Source organism: Myotis brandtii, unplaced genomic scaffold (assembly GCF_000412655.1).
Source record: "Myotis brandtii unplaced genomic scaffold, ASM41265v1 scaffold103, whole genome shotgun sequence".
Lineage (NCBI taxonomy): Eukaryota > Metazoa > Chordata > Mammalia > Chiroptera > Vespertilionidae > Myotis > Myotis brandtii.
The window spans coordinates 4,502,976-4,509,639 of NW_005353460.1; the positions used below are offsets into that span (position 1 = coordinate 4,502,976).

The following is a 6,664-nucleotide window of genomic DNA, read 5'->3' on the forward strand; positions in this document are numbered from 1 at the left end:
TGCATATAAGCATAACCAATGGACATAAGACACTGGGGGGGTAAGGGAGGCCAGGGGATTGTCAAGGGCGGGGGAAAAAAAGGAGAAACATGTAATACTCTTTGTAATAATTTAAGCAATAAAAATATATATATATATGAAAAAAAAATAACCTAATAAAAAATGGGCAAAAGATTTGAACATTTCATCAGAGAAGACATACAGGTGGCAAATTAGCACATGAAAAGATGCTCAATATCATTGGTCATTAGAGAAATACAAATTAAAACTTTCAGATACCACCTCACATCCACTAGTATGTGTGAAATTAAAATACCGATCATGTCAAGTGTTGGTGAAGATGTAGAACTTTCATACACTGCTGGTGAGAATGCAAAATGGTACAACCAGTTTAGAATGAAGTTTGGCAGTTTCATAAAAAGCTAAACATACACCTACCTTAGTCTCAGTCTTTCCACTACTTCGTATTTTCCCTAGAGAAGTGAAAGCATATGTCCATACAAAGCCTTGTCGATAGCAGCTTTATTTGTAACAGTTCCAAGCTGAAACAACCCAGATGTCCACAGTAGGTGAATGGATAAATATTGTGATATATCCATACAATAGAATACAGCTCAGCAATTAAAAGGAATGAACTATTAACACATGAAAGATTCTCAGAATAATAATGCTGAGTGAAATAAACCAGAAAAATTGGGGTGTGTTTTTTTAAAAATATTTTTTTTATTGATTTCAGAGAGGAAGGGGGAGAGAGAGAGAGAGAAACATCAATGATGAGAGAGCATCATTGATCGGCTGCCTCCTGCGTGCCCCTTACTGGGCATTGAGCCTTCAACCCAGGCATGTGCCCTGACCTGGAATCGAGCCATGACCTCCTGAATCATAGGTCAATGCTCAACCACTGAGCTACTCAGGCAGGCCAGGAAAATAGGTTTTTAAAGAAAAAGACCAGGAAGTTGTTTCCAGTTACGTAAACAATACTCAAATGTAAAACACCAATTTTGAAATTGAGCTGTTAGAGCAGTGTTCAGGCTTGGTAATGAAATGTCTAGGGTCTTAGAGCTCCAGCAAGTCAATTTGTTCTTTTTTAAACTGATGGCCCCCAAATACCAAAATGTTCTATATCCTTTGTCCTTTTTTTTTTCTCTCCCAGCTTTGAAGATTTATGTTGTTTTCGGACGAAATTGGTACCATGTTATTTATTACCCAGTTCCAACTCAAGTTAAGCTTTTCTAGGCAAGGGGAAAATATTTAAGGTCAGAATGACCTTAGACCAAGACCCTGAAACTGACTATAATCCTGTCTTCATCAAAATGAGTTGAGTTATCCTTTGGCCTATCATTCTGGCTTTGTCTTGGACCATTTATTTTATCCAGGATTAATGTTGACTGTATGTGTATTCTTAGTTTTTAGCACTTCAGCTTCACTCTAATCTAGTAGCTCTGAGTGCTACCCTCTCTCCTTGGACACATTTATATACTTTCCTCCTAAGCGGCAACATCCTATTCAAGCAAATTTCTTTCTTTTTTTTTTTTTTTGATGTTACACTCAATGTTAAACTTAGCACCACACATATTTCTGTTGTGTTCTTGCACACATTTGTTTACCATCACATCAGAATTAGGGTATCCGATGGGTCTGTGTCTTGACAGTACACTAGGAAAAATGAGTGGTGCCCCAAAGCAAAAGAGAGGTCAGCCTGGGGAGCAGATCTGAGTTCTAGTTCTGCCTCTGGTGCTGGCCAAGTTTTAAATTTGTCCCAGTTATTTAACCCTTCCAACGCTCAGTTATTTGAGCCATAAAAAAAAGAGGTTGGACTAGAATTCTCAATGGTTGACTAATAGAGTTGCAGTTTATCATTTTATTATTATTGCCTCCAGCTTTGTAGTGACAGTTTCTTAGTAGTAACTTCTATTTATTGAGTACGTTGTGTCAGGCACTATACTGATCACTTGCATTCTGTCAGTCTTCACAGCAATACCACAGGATACACATTATTCCCATTTTACAGATGAGAAAACTGAAGCATGGAAAGTTGATTTATTTTCCTGAGGTCACACAACTAGAAAGTAATGGAGACTGGTTTTGATGCAACTTGTCTGATTCCCTGTATATTGAATCATCTTGCTTTACTGCTTCTTTGACATTCTACTATTTTAAGTAAAGACACATAGCCAAAAATCTGGATTGGAAAGGAAATTTAAAACATCTGGTCTAATCACCATAATATATCCACCTTCCTGCAGAATCCAGATATGGGTGAATATCTTCCTAAACAGTCTATTTAAAGTTTTTTTTTATTTTATTGATTTTTTAGAGAGAAAGGGAGGGAGAGAGAGGGAAACATGGACATGAGAAGGAAACATCAATCAGCTGCCTCCCGGCACCCCCCTATCAGGGATCAAGCCCACAAACCAGGCACCTGCCCTGACTGGGAATCAAACTGGTGACCTCTTGGTGTCTGGGACAACACCCAACCAACTGAGCCACACTGGCCAGGGCTAAACAGTCTATTCTTTTTGAACAACTTCTCTGAGATTCTTATCAGTTTTATTGAGTTACAGTTCACATACTATACAATTCACCCATTTAAAGTGTACAATTCAGGTGTGTGTTTTTGAATCTAAAATGTGTTTAATGGAATGCTTCCCCACTCATCTTGATGGGAGTTGCTTTTAGTGCTGCTTCCTTCTGAAGGAGCATCCTCTGTAAGCCTTGCTTTTCCTACTGTTGAATGGCAGAGGTCAGTGGAGCAACCAACACACAAAACTGCCATTTGTGCGCGGCTAAAGACGGTGGTGATTTTATAGCATCCTGGGCATTTCACCTCCATGAAGTAGGCATTGGGGCTCTGCACCAGGGGCTGCTTCTCGTGTTTTCTCTTCTGGAGAGGATGAAGGAGATCCTTAGTGAGAGGCATGTTGTCCTGGGGAGGACCTCACTGCCAAAAAGGTGCTTTTCGAGTTTTTATTCACAGATATATGTGACCATCACCACAGTCAGTTTTAGAATGTTTTTATTAACTAGCCCAGCTGGCATGGCCCAGTGGTTAGAACATCAGCTTGCACACCAGAGGGTCGTGAGTTCCATTCCTGGTTGAGGGCAAGTATCTGGGTTGCAGGTTTGATCCCCACCCCTGGTTGGGGCTTGTGCGGGAGGCAACCATTTGATATGTCTCTCTCACATCATGTTTCTCTCTCTCTCCCTACTCCTCTGTCTTCCTATTCTCCCCAGCCTTAAGTAGCACTAATTATTTTCTGTCTCTAAAGATTTAAATTCATATTATGGAATCACATAATATATGGTCTTTTGTGACTGGCTTCTTTCACTTTACTTTGATGTGTTCTTTTTGTTAAACCTCACCCGAGGATATTTTTCCATTGATTTTTAGAGAAAGTAGAAAGGAGGGGGAAAGAAAGAGAGAGAAACATCGATGTGAGAGAGACACATCAATTGGTTGCCTCCCACACTTGCCCTGGTGGCCAGGACCGAGCCTGCAATTGAGATATGTGCTCTTGACTGGGAATTGAACCCAGGATCCTTCAGTCCACAGGCCAACACTCTATCCACTAAGCCAAACCAGCTAGGGCTACCATGTTTACAAGGTTCATCCATATTGTAGCAACTACCAATACTTCATTCCTTTGAATGGCCAAATAATATTCCATTTATCAGTGTAAAAACGTACAAACCTATTCAAGCAAATTTCTTATACTCCACTACTCCCTAAATTTTTATAAAAACTTATTTGAGTCAAATAGAGGATACTTTTGGAAGCAAGATTTCAATAAATTGAGAAAAATGCTTCAGAGAGTAACAGTTTGCAGTTTCTTTTATGCATTTGAGATTAAGGAGGGTTCATAAATAGATTACATGAGGTAGGAGAAAGCAAGACAGGGATCAGAATATGGGATAGTTAAGATTATGTCTTCTCTTGAAGGTGGTCATGCTTTAAAGGAGGGATCTGAAGTGGGGGACATTTCAAAGGTGTATTAACCCAGATGCCCAGAAAAAATAGATAAGGCTGGCTTAAGGCAAAGGTAAGCCTCTTACTAAAGTTATATGCCTGCACCTGGCTGGCGTGGCTCAGTGGTTGAGCGTTGACCTATGAACCAGGAGGTCACGGTTCGATTCCTGGTCAGCACATGCTCAGGTTGCGGGCTCCATCCCCAGTAGGGGGCGTGGAGGTGGCAGCTGATCAATAATTCTCTCTCATCATTGATGTTTCTCTCTCTCCCTCTCCCTTCCTATCTGAAATCAATAAAAATATATCTTAAAAGAAAAAAAAAAGTTAAATGCCTGGGACATGACTACCCACCATGACATGCCCAGTGAGGAATTTATGATCAGATCACCTTGTGAGGTAACTTTCCATAAAACCCTTTTTCATCCACACCTTGTGTGGATAAAGCACATTTTGTTTATTCAGTTGATGGACATTTGGGTAGTTTCTACCTTTTGGGCTATTCTGAATAATACTGCTATAAACATTGGCACAATTTTTTATGTGGATCGTTGTTTTTAGTTCTCTTGACTATATACATAGGAGGAGAACTGCTGGGTCATATAGTAACTATGTTTAACCATTTGAGGGACTACGAGACTATTTCCCAAGGTGGCTGTACCATCGCACAGTGCCACCAGCAGTGTGAGGGTTAGATTCTTCATATTAAGCTAAAATGTGCACCCCCGTACCTGCCAGTTGTAATAGCATTTCTCTTATCTCTGGGTGGCCAGAGCCAGTCTGCTTTTTCTGGATGACAGCCAGCTTGCTCTGAGTGCTCACTCACGATAAATGGCTTCTACCAGGTTTCATGGTCCGGTAACGTAGTTAGATCTCCTTACCAGCTCTATCACAAATTGGCTCAAAACTTCTACGATAGTCTTAGTCTTTGCTAGAGCACTCACATAGGGTGCCATCTCTAATCATGAAACATTTTTCCTGATTTCTACAGATCTTGTTTCCCCTTAGCGTGGTCTGGCAATACTGGCTCTGGCTGTTTCCCCTCTCTGTCAGGCAGGCCCCACAGCAGTTTCTGAATGGGATCAGCGTGATCCAGCCGTATCAGGGGATTGTATGCACCTTAGGCAGGTAGTAGTTGAAACCGAATCTCTCGTTAGTGTAATGTCATGCCTTCTTGGGAAATACCTTCAAATGCCCCATCCTCCTTCCTAGTAACAGGAGCTTAGAATAGTAATAATAGGTAATATATTTTGAGCATTTGCCTTGCTCTAGGCACTATGAAAGTGCTTTACTTTTGTTATCTTGGAACATTACTTCTAGTAGGTATTGTTTAATAGAAGCTTAAAGAAATTAAGTAATTTACCTGAAGTCACTCACACTACTGGTTAAGTAATCAAGTCGGGATTCAAACACAAGTGTGTTTCTTTTGATTTTTGAACCATGAGATTATTACCTATTTAAAATGACAAATATAATTTTAAAGATACTAAAAAGATAAATAGTAAACTCTCCTTTCCATCTAGCCAGTCACTTGTGTATCTTTCCAGACATGTATCTTTGCGAGTACATATGAATTGTATATATTTTTCCTTTTCTCCCCTCCCTTACAATTGGTATTTATTGTGGACATTACTCTGTATCAAACTGGGAGATTGTCTCTTAGTGCATATATGTGTGTGTGTGTGTGTGTCTTTTTAAACAGATGAATAATATTCCATTGTATCCTCTATTAGTGGACATTGATGTTTCTTTTGGTATTACAAACAATGCTTCAGTCAGTAACCTTGCACATATATTATTTTGCACATGCTTTACTACAGGGTTTCTCATCCTCAGCACTATTGATATTGGGGCTGGATAATTCTTTGTTGTAGGAGTTGGCCTGTACATCATAGTACATTTAACATATCCCTGCCCTCTATTCACTGCCAGTAGCACCCCCATCCCAAGTTGTGACAACCAAAAATGTCAGCAGATATTACCAAATGTTCCACAAGGGATTAAAGAATTTCCCCTTGTTGAGAACCACTGTTCTAATTTATCTTTAGGATAAATTTTTAGAAGTAGAAATGCTGGAACTAAGATTATGTGCATTTAAAATTGTGATGGCAATTGCTAAATTGTTCTCCATAGAGGTTGTGCCATTTTACACTCTAACCAGCAGTAATTGAGAATATTTTCTCATTTTTACCGATACTGTGGTAAAATTTTTTTTTCTGCCATCTTACTGTCATTTTAACTCATATTTCTGTGCTTTACAGCTTACCTTTTATGGAGCACTAGTGCTTGCTAGGCATGTAGTAGTATTTGGCTTGTGGGTTTTGTGACATACTTTGAAATGCCTTCCCCTCTATCTAGCCCTCTTAAAATTTGGTACCAAGAACTGAAGACAATACTCTGAGTTTCTTCTGATAATGGTCTCTCTATATAAAAGCCTAAGTGACCGGTGGACTGGTCGCTATGAAATGCACTGACCACCAGGGGGCAGGAGCTGCCCCCTGGTGGTCAGTGCGCTCCCACAGGGGGAGCACCGCTCAGCGGGCTTACCAAGCGGCAGCATGGGGGAAGGGGGGCAGGCGCAGTGGGGCTTGGATGAGGAGCTCCTCCGGGCCACCTGCCGTTTCACTCATACTACATCCCCCGAGGCGTCCAGGATTGTGAGAGGGCACAGGCCAGGCTGAGGACGCAGGCCAGGCTGAG

General features: G+C 40.5%; 1 pseudogene; it reads right to left on the reverse strand.

Annotated features, from left to right (window-relative positions):
• Positions 1-2,512: 2,512 nt before the first annotated feature.
• Positions 2,513-3,130, reverse strand: LOC102258456 (annotated as a pseudogene).
• Positions 3,131-6,664: the final 3,534 nt, after the last annotated feature.